This window comes from Arvicola amphibius, chromosome 5 (assembly GCF_903992535.2).
Source record: "Arvicola amphibius chromosome 5, mArvAmp1.2, whole genome shotgun sequence".
Taxonomy (NCBI): Eukaryota; Metazoa; Chordata; class Mammalia; order Rodentia; family Cricetidae; genus Arvicola; species Arvicola amphibius.
The window spans coordinates 13,747,740-13,759,467 of NC_052051.1; the positions used below are offsets into that span (position 1 = coordinate 13,747,740).

Here is an 11,728-nt window from a genome sequence, read left to right on the forward strand (position 1 = left end):
GAAGCATGGACTCTGGTAGTAGTCTGTCGCTAAGGAAACCAGTGTAACTGAAGGGGGTTCAGTCTTTCAGAAGCCCCAAGTTAAACACTGAAGAAGCCAGCTTCTTCAGATCTGTATTCCCCACTACTCCCTCCCAGAGCACACCTATCACAAGCCTCAAAGGCCAGGTACTTCCCAGTCTGGTCCTAGTACACACCTAGGGGGCCACCTGAGATCAGACTGGTGATGCTCATGTTGTTTTTCGTATAAAACCCACAAGAAACCCTCACCCACAGTAAGACCACAAAGGCTGAAAGGTTTTCTTTGCATGCTCATCAGGATCCCTGACTGGTTGTTGACGACATCATAGGAATCATTGAACATTTATTTTATTGTACACCCAAAGACGTCTGTTAATTTGGAAAGGGAAAAATCAATAGTTACTTTATCTGTACAGTTTGGCACATAAAAATTGCAGCGGCAACAGGACACGTGTAACAAGCGGGCCTTGATTACAGGAAGGTTTGGAATGACTCCTTTGGGGCTGAGCCCATGGGTTTCAAGGCTGAATAAGGTCCCTTTTCTCTCACCCTCTGGGGTCTGCAACACTAGCATGAGAGGGTTTTCTTCTCTGGCTGGACTGAACCCACGTCACGGGGTCCCACAGAAGCAGGGGGGAGGACCACAGGAAGATGCAGCACAGGTAGGTGGGCTGGTCAGCAGTGTAGTTGACAGGGAATCAAGGGACTCCGTGCATCAGCAGCTGGAGAGCAAATAGAAGAAAAGAGTTATTGGCCTGAGATGCCTCACTAGGCAGAGGCAACAGAAGAGGGACAAGGACACACTGGGGGGCTCTGGAGGCTCAAGGAATCAAAGCTGTAGTCAGAGATCAAAGCCTGGTCGATATAGTGTGACCCTGTCTAAACAAATATGCTGAAACAGATCCTTTTTTTTTCTTCGAGACAGGGTTTCTCTGTAACTTTGGAGTCTGTCCTGGAACTAGCTCTTATAGACCAGCTGGCTTCAAACTCACAAAGATCCATCTGTCTCTGCCTCCCAAGAGCTGGGATTAAAGGAATGTGCCACCACTGCCCAGCAACAGATCCTTTTTGTTGTTGAGGTTTTTTTTTTCTTTATTGTTTTTTGAGACGGGGTTTCTCTCTGTAGCCCTGGCTATCCTGGAACTCCCCCTATAGACCAAGCTGGCCTCAAACTCAGAGCTCAACCTGCCTCTGCCTCTTGAGTGCGTGGGATTAAAAGTGTGCACAACCATCACCTAGCTTTTTTTTTCCCCAATCAGTGTACTTTTCAAGCTTTCAACCAACAAAGGTTGCCTTCATAGGCCCTGAACCTAGTTTACCATAGAGCTCTAAACTTGATTTAATGCTTTCGTATCACCTTGAAGTTGGTCGTTTGTTCTAAAGTGCTGAAGATGGAGCCCAGAGCCTTAAACATGACAAGAAACTACTCTTTCGTGTGCTACATCGCCAGCCCTTGGCTGAGACCACTGTGTATATATAGCTTGACAAATATATGACGTACTAGGGATAGAGCCTAGATCCTTGGTCATGCTAGATAACTGTTCTGCCACTGAGTCATGCCTCTTTAGCTTTTGAGACAAAGTCTCAAAAAATGGACACCAATATCCTTGAACTTGATCTGTAGTTCAAGAAGGTGTTGAATATATGATCATCCTTCCTTAGTCTCTGGGATTAGCTGAGATTAGAGCCTGTACAAACCAGGACTGGGAGAGGAAAAACCTTGCTTTACTGGAAATCAAAGCCAGTTCTGAGGTGCTAAGTGAGCACTTCAATAAGCAATTCCACCTGCAGTCCTGGAACTGACTTTTTTGTTGTTGTTGTTGTTGTTGTTGTTGTTGTTCTTGGGTTAGAGGGAAACTTGAACTCCCTTTGTAGCTGAGTATGACCTTGAACTCCCAGTCTGGCCTCTTTGACTTCCCAGGTGTTAGGATTAGGGGAGGACGACCATGCTCAGCTTTTCCTTCTGAACTGGATTTGGCTTTGTTACCCAGACTGACCTTCAACCACTGGGCTCAAAACATCCTTCCCTTTCAGCCTTCCCATTAGGTGGGACACAGACACATGCCAAGGGGAATCAGGTTTTCATTTCCAACACTGAAGCCCCATATATTGCACAGCCAGCTGTGGCAACCAAAGTGTCTGTAGACCAAAGAACAGGGAACAAAGCATACGGAAGATTCGGGGCACTATCTCAAGTCACCCACAACTAGTAAAAGACACACTTTGAATACTGTCTTATTAAAAAACATTATAAAAACAAAACCATGCAAACACATATAGCACATCTCATTCACCTTTATTGAAAAATGTTTATCTCAGAAAATGTGACAGGATGCACCTGGTAGATGCATTTGTTAGAGAAGGCAGAAGCAGCCCAGCCCAATGCCACCCAAGTGGAATCACCGCAGCACTTCCCACAGCAGCTGTTACCAGACTCATCTAGGGCAGATTGCTGAACCTCATCACACCTCCTAGGAGTGAGAAATGGGGAAGGGAGCTACCAAACAATTGGTAACTTTAGGACAGGGTCTCACACAGCCGAGACTGGCTTTAAAGGCCTGATCATGCTGCCGGTATCTCCAAGTGTTGAGACTACAGGCCTACTGCCCTGGGTCGTCCTAGCCTGCCTCCGTCTCTTAAAAGTGCTAGATTTCCAGGTCTGTGCCATCAACCCTCAACAAGACTGTCATTTTTAAACAGGCCACAAGTGGGATTGGGAGACAAGATGACTAATTCTTTCACTTTACGCGGCTTGAAAGTTTTATCAGCTTAGAATCTGCTAAGGGCTAATGGTGAAACTACGTAGTGCAGTGACGGGGACGCGCGCGCACACACACGCACTAATAATTAAAAATTAAACGAGCCGGGTATGGAGGCAAACGCCTTTAATCCCAGCACTCGAGAGGTAAAGGCCAGGAGGATTTCTGTGAGCTCGAGGCCAGCCTGATCTATATACTTGAGTTGCAAGACAGCCAAAGCTACACAAGAGAGATCCTGTCTCTTAAAAATAAGAAACGAAATCAATCCACTTAGATGGGTGCAGCACGTCTCCTGCCCAAAGCATCAGACCCACAAGTTCCAGGCCGGGCTGTCACCCCGACTTCTAAGGCAGAACCACTTGACCCATTAGGTTACTGGTTCCCTTAGCCTCTGCCTTTCGGACCCCCAAGCACGCCAAAGTCGGAAAAGCGCAGCGTAGTCTACAACAACTGCATCTGCGCACCAGCGGAACCCGTGGGAGCAAAAGTGTTCGATTCCGGGATTGGAGGAAGGTGGGGCAGCACTTCTAGTGGACCAATCAGAATGCTCCTGCTCCACCGGGCGGAGCCACGGGCCCTGCGCAGTGCGCAGGCGCGCACGCAGGGCCTGCCTCAGCGCGCTCCCGCGCACCCCTCCCCCCAGCTCAGCGGGGGCGGGATGTTTGGCGCGCGCGCGCCGGCCCATCTCCGGGCTCCGCCCCCCGCCCTGCCGCGCGCTCCCGCCCCCGGGCTGAGGCGACTCAGAGTCGGAGCCCGACACAAAGGCGGTGGCGACGGCGGCAGCGGCAGCAGCGGAGGGACCCTAGAGGCTGCTCGGTCCGCGCTCTCCGGGCCCACTGCACTCACCCCAGCCAGTGGCCCTGCTGCCCACCCGCGGCTCTAAGATGGCGGCGTCGAAAGAGACCGGGCGAGCGGCAACCCCGAGCGGGAAGCGCCGGAGGGGCCTCCGCCGTCCTGCTTCGTACTCACGGACCATGGCGCGGCTCGCGGCGGGACCATGGCTTCCTGGGGCTCTTACCTGCCCGAAGCGGACTCGAGGGGATGCGGCTACACGTTCTGCTCGACCGCCCGTTTTGCCGCCTCCGCCTCGCCCTCCCCAGCGCCGCTGCCGCCATCTTGTGTCCCGGGCCGGGACTCCGCGCTGCGCATGCGTCGGTACCGCCTCTGAGGGACCTCGCCGCGGCCGTGCCGCCATCTTGAGTGTGGCAATGTTGGCCGGCTCCCCGGACCTTGGTTGCTTTCTACCCCCTTTCCATCTTCCCGTCCTTCCCTGTTGTCCCGTGTGGTCCTAAGGTGGGGGGAGACAGCTTTGCTTTTCTTGGGATGTAGGCGGAAAGGAGTTAATCCATACGCACGCCCTGCCTCAGTTTCCCTGCCGATCACACTCGGAGGGACCGAGGATCTACTTGGACACTTTAGGGGACACGAGACTGGTTTGGAATCTTCTGGGGGCTCGGGCTCAGTTGCAGAGGCGGAGTGGTGACGTCGGCTCTGCCGGCACCTGGGTCCTAGCCTCCTCGGGGCCTCTGTCCCCCGAGGGGTCCTGCGGTGTTTTCTCTGTTTGCTCAGAAGCCAGATGGTGTGCAAAACGAACCTTCCCCCGTTAACAACCTGTTCACAAGTTGCTCTTGAGTAACCTAGCAGTCAAAGGAGTGATGGAACGGTAACACTGGAGTTGTGAAGGCTCCACGGTTTAGTTTAGCAGGGCACGCGATTGCAAGGGACCCTTGCCAGGCTCCCTGCCGGAATTAGGCTGCTAGCTCCACCCACTTGTGGCCTCCCTAGGACGCTTTTGCCCAGTAAGGTAGCTTGAAAGGAGGACAAGTTTGCCACCTGCTGCTCGATCGGCGCAGCAGATATCCCAGCTGCTGGTCGTCCTCTGATGTCCATGACTGATGTCGCTGGCTGCCTCTAGTTCTGAAGTGGGATGTTAGGAGGTCAGGAAAAATGGCGGCCAACAGCAGACGCTAGTAAGGGGGGGTCCTTAGTCCCCCCTCTCTCTCTCTCTCTCTCTCTCTCTCTCTCTCTCTCTCTCCTCTCTCCTCTCTCCTCTCTCCTCTCTCCTCTCTCCTCTCTCTTCTCTCTCATCGTTTTACTGTGTTAACCATGGCTGGCCAGAAACTCACAGGTCTGCCTGCTAATCCCCCCTAAATTCTGGGATTAAAGGAATGTACTGTCATGCCCGGCCAATCTTTTTTTTTTTCCTTTTGAGACAGGGTCTCACGGTGTAGACCAGAACAGCCTCGAAATCCGTCTCCTTCTGCATGCGGGGTTAAGACACGCATCCCCGAGCCTCACCGATCATCTTCCTTTTTTTAGGTGATGTGCACTGCCAGCACTTGGGGAGGTGGAGTCATCTCTGGCTACATTGCAAGTTCAAAGTTGTCAGCGCTACATGAGACTTTATCCAAGCATAAGTGCTAGCAGCTGGGCCTTTTGGCTCACACCTCTAATCCCAGCATTTAGGAGACTGAGACAGAAGGATCACCACTAGTTTGAAGTCAGCAGGACTATAAGAGTGAAATTCTGCCTCAAAAAGAAAAATTTTAAAAAGGGTTTTGTCGGGGTGTGTAGCTCAATAATAGTGAATTTTCATGTCCCTCACCCAGTCCCAGTACTTTATAAAAAAAAAAAAAAAAAAAAGCCATTTGTGATGGCGGTGGGGCTCGGCTCCTTTTAATCCCAACACTCCGGTCTCCCTGGCCAGTTCCAGTGCAGTCAGAGGTGCATACTGAGATCCTTTGTCAAAAAGCAGATGGAGTCAAGAGTGAGCACACCTGAACCCCCAACACTACTCTAGCACTGGAAAAGCTGACGTGGGGATTCTGGTTTCTAGGTCAGCCTGGTTTATATCCGTATATGAAACAAGCAAAACCAGAGTAGCACACAAGAGCTGGCCACAATGGTCCTCACCTGTCCATCCAGATACTAGGAAAGCTGAATGGAGGAGCCAGGGTGCCATCTGACGAATAAGCACGCGTACGGAAACAGTCATTGCATAAAGTGGACAATGGGTTGGCCGCACTCAGGCCAATTTCCAACTCACCAAGTAGAAGATAGCGCAGGTGATGCTCTTCGACTTTTCTAACAGTCTCCTTGCTTTTACAGCTGTGCTGCCGCAACATTTAGCCATTGTAAGGCCAGCTTGAGCTATAAAAGCAGCCTTGTGTCTTGTCTGTCTGCCCCCCTTCTATGTATCCTGAGTACTGTCAGTTTCTTCCCCCACATGTGGCTGAGCACCAGGTAGCCTCCCTGAATTCTCTACCTCCAGTTCATCCTCCTCTGTGGTCTCAGAATGTTCTACGCTTATTAGGTATGTGTCCACTCTTCACCTGTGCGGTACAGGACTGTCTAGCCAAATTGCTTCCATCTTCAGGATTTTTTGTTGTTGTTGTTGTTTTCTTCTTCTAGACAGGGTTTCTCTGTGTCACAGCCCTGGCTGTCCTAGAACTAGCTCTTTAGACCAGGCTGGCCTTGAACTCCCAGAGATCCTCTGCCTTCCAAGTGCTGGGATTAAAGGCGTGCACCACCCCGGCCAGCATCTTCAGGAATTTGCTCCCACAGTTTGAGCCTGGAAACTGGTGGGGAGGAGCCTGGGACTCTCACCTGAGTATCCAGGCAGCTGCCATGCAATTCTTCACTGATTGCATGAAGTCTTAGGGGAAGGGCTAGAGGATATAGATGGGGAAGAATGAGGAAGGGGTTCCACCTATGCAGCCATTGGGGAGCCATCATTTCCTGGTGCAGAGCTTCCACATTAAGATCACCTGTAATTTTAGTCCCGTTCTTCTGTAGGTATACCTAATAAATGCATTGCTGTCCCCCCACCTGAAGGGCTAGGGATCTTTGGTGGAGTCTGGGGTACTGCTGGGACATTGGGATTAGGGGTGACCATTGTATGCATCTTTCTCAGGAGAGGGATTTATCAAGAGCTCATTAGACTGCTACAGGATGCTGATCCTTGCTCCCCATCTGCCTCCTACCAGGCACTGCTGACAGTACTTGTTTGGTGACCATAAGACGGGCCACACAGTGTGAAAAGCTTAGTGACTCTTTTAGGCATCCCTCTTCTATTACAGGTTCTGGCTTCTGGGGAAATGTGGAAGTGGTACCCTTGGGAAAACCAAGCAAAACATGAGCTGTGTGCTAAGACACTGTAGTTTTTTAATCTTCTGTGACTATAGCCTCTCCCCCCCCCCCCCCCGGAAGATGCTGGGGATCAAACCTAGGGACCCATACTCCTGGGAGAAACGCTGAACTACATCCTCAACCACTGAGACTTGGGGCAGAAGAAATGGTTGCTTTTCTAAAGGATCTGAGTTAGTTCCTAGCACCCAGGTCTGGTTGTTCACAAACACCTGTACCTCCAACTCCCAGGGATCTGATGCACTCCCCTGGCTTCTGCAGTCCACACACACAAAATTTAATCTTTCAGAAAGTCAGTTTTGTTGATAAAGAGCTTCAATGGCCTGGCAAAGATCATGCCTGTGAACTCAGCACTCAGGAAGTACAGGTAGAAGGATCAGGAGTTCAAGGTCGGTCTTGGCCCCAGAGCAATTTCAAGACCAGACCTTGCTTGTCTCAAGGCCAGTGAGATGGATCAACCCCTAAAACCAGCTTTAAAAACCTTATAATCCCGGTGTTGTGACACATGCCTTTAATCCTGTCACTTGGGAGACAGTAATAAGTGGATGAGTTTGAGGCCAACCTGGTTTACATAGTTCCATGACAGCCAAGGATAATGTAGCAAGACCCTGTCTTACAAAACAAAAAAAGTAAAAAAAAAAAAAAAAAAAAAAATCTGTATGAAAGGTGCTGGTTTTGCAGTTAATATCACTTGCTGCTCTTCCGGAAGACCCAGGTTGGATTCCCAGTATCACCACAGCAGCTCACAGACACCTGTAACTGGTCCAGGGGATTATTTAACCACCTCTTGTGGCTACCATGGGCATTAGGCACACATGTGGTGCACAAACATACATGAAAACAAAACACGCAAAAAAAGAATTTTAAACAGTTTAACCTGTTTAAAGGTGGTGCATACCTTTAATCCCAGCACTTAGGAAGCAGAGGCGAGCAGATCTCTCTGAGTTCAAAGTCAGACTGGTCTTCAGAGTGAGTTCCCGGACAGTTGGGTTTTCACAGAGAAACCCTGTCCTGAAAAAAAAAAAGGAAAAACAAAACAAACAAAAACCTGGGGCTAGAGTGATAGCTCATCAGTTGAGAGCACTGGCTGCTCTCGCAGAGGACCAGGGTTCAATTGCTAGCACCCACATGGCAGCTCACAGCTGTAACTCCTGGGGGATCCTATACCTTCATACAGATCATACATGCAGGCAAAACACGAATGCATGGGTTTTTTTGAAATTTTTTAATGATTTGTTTATTTTTGTTGTATGTCTATTGGGTGTTTTGCCTACATATACATCTGTATGAGGGTGTCAGATTCCCCTGGAACTGGAGTTACACAGTTGTGAGCTGCCATGTGGGTGCTGGGAGTTGAACCCAGGTCCTCTGCAAGAGCAGCCAGTGCTCCAACCAGTGAGCCATCTCTTCAGCCCCGCATGTTTTTGTTTTTTAAAGCCTATATGAAAGGCCTGGTGTGGAATGTTTAACTATGTAAGTTGTGTTGCGTTTGTTTATGGTGCAGTTGTTTATGTAAAGAAGTGTTGTTTTGTCTTGCCTGCCCAAGGCACCTGATTGATCTAATAAAAAGCTGAAGAGTCAGTAGTCAGGCAGAGGAGGGATAGGTGGGGCTGGTGGACAGAGAGAATAAGTAGGAGGAGGAATCTAGGTTCAAGAGGAGAATGAGAGACTGGGGACAGCCAGCGGGACAGCCAACAGCTAGCCATACATGGACGACGCAGGAAAGTAGGACAAACAGTGAACAGTAAAAAGCCCCGAAGCAAAACATAGAAGAGAAACAGGTTAAAATAAGTTATAAGAGCTAGTAGGACAAGCATAAGCTAAGGCTGAACATTCATAACTAATAAATCTCCATGTCATGATTTGGGAGCTGGTGGTTGGTGACACAAAGAGAAAACCTGCTAAAGCCCACTGAGCTGGTACCTTTAATCCCAGCATTTGGAGGCAAAGGCAGGCAGATCTCTTGAGTTCCAGCCTGTCCAGGGCCACAGTGAGACATTATAAAAATAAAAAGTGACATCTGTAATCCCAGTAGGTGACCAGGAGAGGAACTGGAGTACAGGGCCTCAAACCTGGCCCCCCTGGAAGAACAAATGATTTTAACTGCTGAACTAGCCCCTTTCATAGAGGACATAGCCCCTGGCTGTCCTGGAACTCACAATGTAAGCCAGGTTGGTTTTACACACAGAGAGCAGGTGAGACAGTTCAGCAGGTAAAAATGCTTGTTACACAAGTCTGAGGACCTGAGTTCAATTCCCAGAACCCATGGAAAAGGTGGCAGGAGAGAGCTGACTGGACAGAGTTGTCCTCTGACCTCTGTACATGGGCCCACACATACATCATATAAGAGAATAAATAAAAAGAAATAGATAGCTTGTATGAAAAAAGCCATACTTGCTCAGGTTCCCATGCATTTTAACCTTGTTCTCTGTCACTGCAGTAAGAGCCCTGAGAGGGAACAAGATTTCATCCTGCCTCCCAGGTCCCAGCAATGGTGGGAGGGAGGCTCCAGCAGGATCTGACTCTGGGCTGGCTGCAGCGCCCTGGGACCCTGTTTTGTGGTTTCAATTACATTGAGGCAGTTTCCAAAGCAAGTAGAGGGCAGGCTTCTGCACTAGAGTGAGGTTTCTAAAGGGAGTGGCTCTCTGGCCATTCTGGGATCACATAAGAGAAGCCCTTTTAGCCCAGAATAGACTAGGGAAAGGGGTGTCTCCATGTGTCTTCCTGGCCCTGAGTGATGTGGTGGGAGGGCCCCGTCGTTTCTCCACTTGACTAGGCAGGATATGTGTTGAACTTGTACTAGGGCCTTGGGAACAAGCAATAAATAAGACAGGCTTTGTGTTCAGGGAGCCCCCACAGAGCCGTGGGGGAAGCAGGCACATAAACAATGCCTCTGTGTAGGGAGATAAGGCTGCAAGGGGATACCAGGCCAATGAGTGTGCCAAGGAACCTTGAAAGGAGATGACAATGGAGAAGTTTCCAGGTAGCCAAGGAAAGAGGACAGCCTGTACCAGGACTGGGAGGTATGGTGGGGCTTGGTGAGCTTAGAGCACAGGCCAGTTATAGCACAAAAGGGGAATAGGAGAGGTGCAGGCCTTACCAGGGCCTGGATATGAAATGCTGTCACATACTAACACCTCCCCGTACTTGGAGGACATTAGTGGCAATCCTCCACCCTCCACTATATCCCTGACAATGCCCATTTTTTCTACTTCGGCCAGAAGCCAATATGTTTATACCCAGAAGGACTGAGTCTGCAGATTTAAACTCCAAACTTCTCCAAAAGAGGAGACCCAGTGACAGCAACTCCTAAAACTCTGAGATCATGGAAAACTATGGGCTTGAGAGGCAGGAGAGGAGGCCTCCTGCTGAGCAATCATAGCTGAAGAGTTCCTGGACGCTTGAATTCTAAGACCAGAGGGCTCAATGCTAGCTGGAAAAACTTTTAAAAGCTTTGTTAACTGCTGTTTGAAGGAGTGTGACTTACGCTGAAACTCACTTGTTTCAAACACATCTGTGTATTTGTGTCTTCGACGTGCACACCAGTGCTTTCAGCAACTTCTCATGGTACAACCGTCACAGTCCAGTGTGCAAAGGGATGTGTGGCAGCCAGAGGACAGCCTCCGGTGTCAGCGTTCCTCAGGTGCTGGCCTTTTCTTTTCTTTTTCTTTTTGCCACAGGTTCCCTCTCTAGCTTAACATTTAGGTTGGGCTGGGTAGCTGGTGAGCCTCAGGAATCCACTTGTCCCTGCCTTGCAATTGCTTGGATTACAGATATATTCTAGGGATAAAACTTACAATTTCAAGGGCAGAACTTTACCAAATGAGTCATCTTCCCAGATCCCCAGGGTTTTTAATTTTTCAATACAAGTATAGTGCATTGAGCACATCTGCCATGTTCCCTTGCCTCACCTGGAATCCTTCCCGTAAGCACCTTTGTTCTTAGAGGCAGTTGAGACAGGGTTTCTCTGTGTAGTCCTGGCTGTCCTGGAACTCACTCTGTAGACCAGGCTGGCCTCAAACTAACAGAGATCCGACTGCCTCTGCCTCCCGAGTGCTGGAATCAGGCGTGTGCCACCACTGCCTGGCTTCAATTCCACTTTCTTTCTCCCTTTTCCCCATTCATTAGCCATCTTGTAGGCCTTCCTCTAATGTTACATATGCAGCATGATTTCATGGAACTGTACACAGTCTAGACCAAGCTGACTTTTAGCTTACTTCCTCTGCTTCTCAAGTACAAGGATTAGAGGCTTGCCCTCCACATAAGTAAGAGAAAACATGATATTTGTCTCTTTATCCAGTATCTCCAGTTGCATCCATTTTCCTGCAAACAACATAATTTCTTTATGGCTAAAAACAAAATCTGTCGTGAGCTGCACATTTCTTTACCTAGTCCTCTGTTGACAGACATTGAGCCTCGTTCCTTTCCTGGTTTACTTTTTTATCGTGATAAATGGCATGGCCAAAACAATTTGGGGAGGAAAGGGTTTATTTGGCTTTCCGTTATGAGGGAAGCCAAGGCAGGAGCTGAAAGCAGGAGCGACCAAAGAGCCCTGCTTGCTGGCTTGTTCTCCACGCCTGCTCAGTCTGCTTTTGTACATCTGCTCCTTGGGCTGAGGACTAAACTCAAGGCCTCATCCTTGCTGGACAAGCGTTCTGCCACAGTGCTAAATCCCCAATCCCTTAGCTGTCTTAAAAAAAAAAAAATTATTTCTTTTGGGTGGGGAGGGGGTCACACCTTTAATCCTAGCACTGGTGGAGGCAGAGGCAGGTGGATTTCTGTGAGTTCGAGGCCAAACTGTTT

At 49.4% G+C, this 11,728-nt stretch overlaps 1 long non-coding RNA gene across 1 annotated transcript; it reads right to left on the reverse strand.

The window, feature by feature from the left end:
• Positions 1 to 351: 351 nt before the first annotated feature.
• On the reverse strand, positions 352 to 4,006 carry LOC121677179. Its single transcript, XR_006020822.1, has 2 exons — positions 3,798 to 4,006; positions 352 to 742 (listed from the first exon to the last, which is right to left on the reverse strand). It is a non-coding gene; the product is annotated as an uncharacterized LOC121677179 (long non-coding RNA).
• Between the last annotated feature and the right edge of the window lie 7,722 nt (positions 4,007 to 11,728).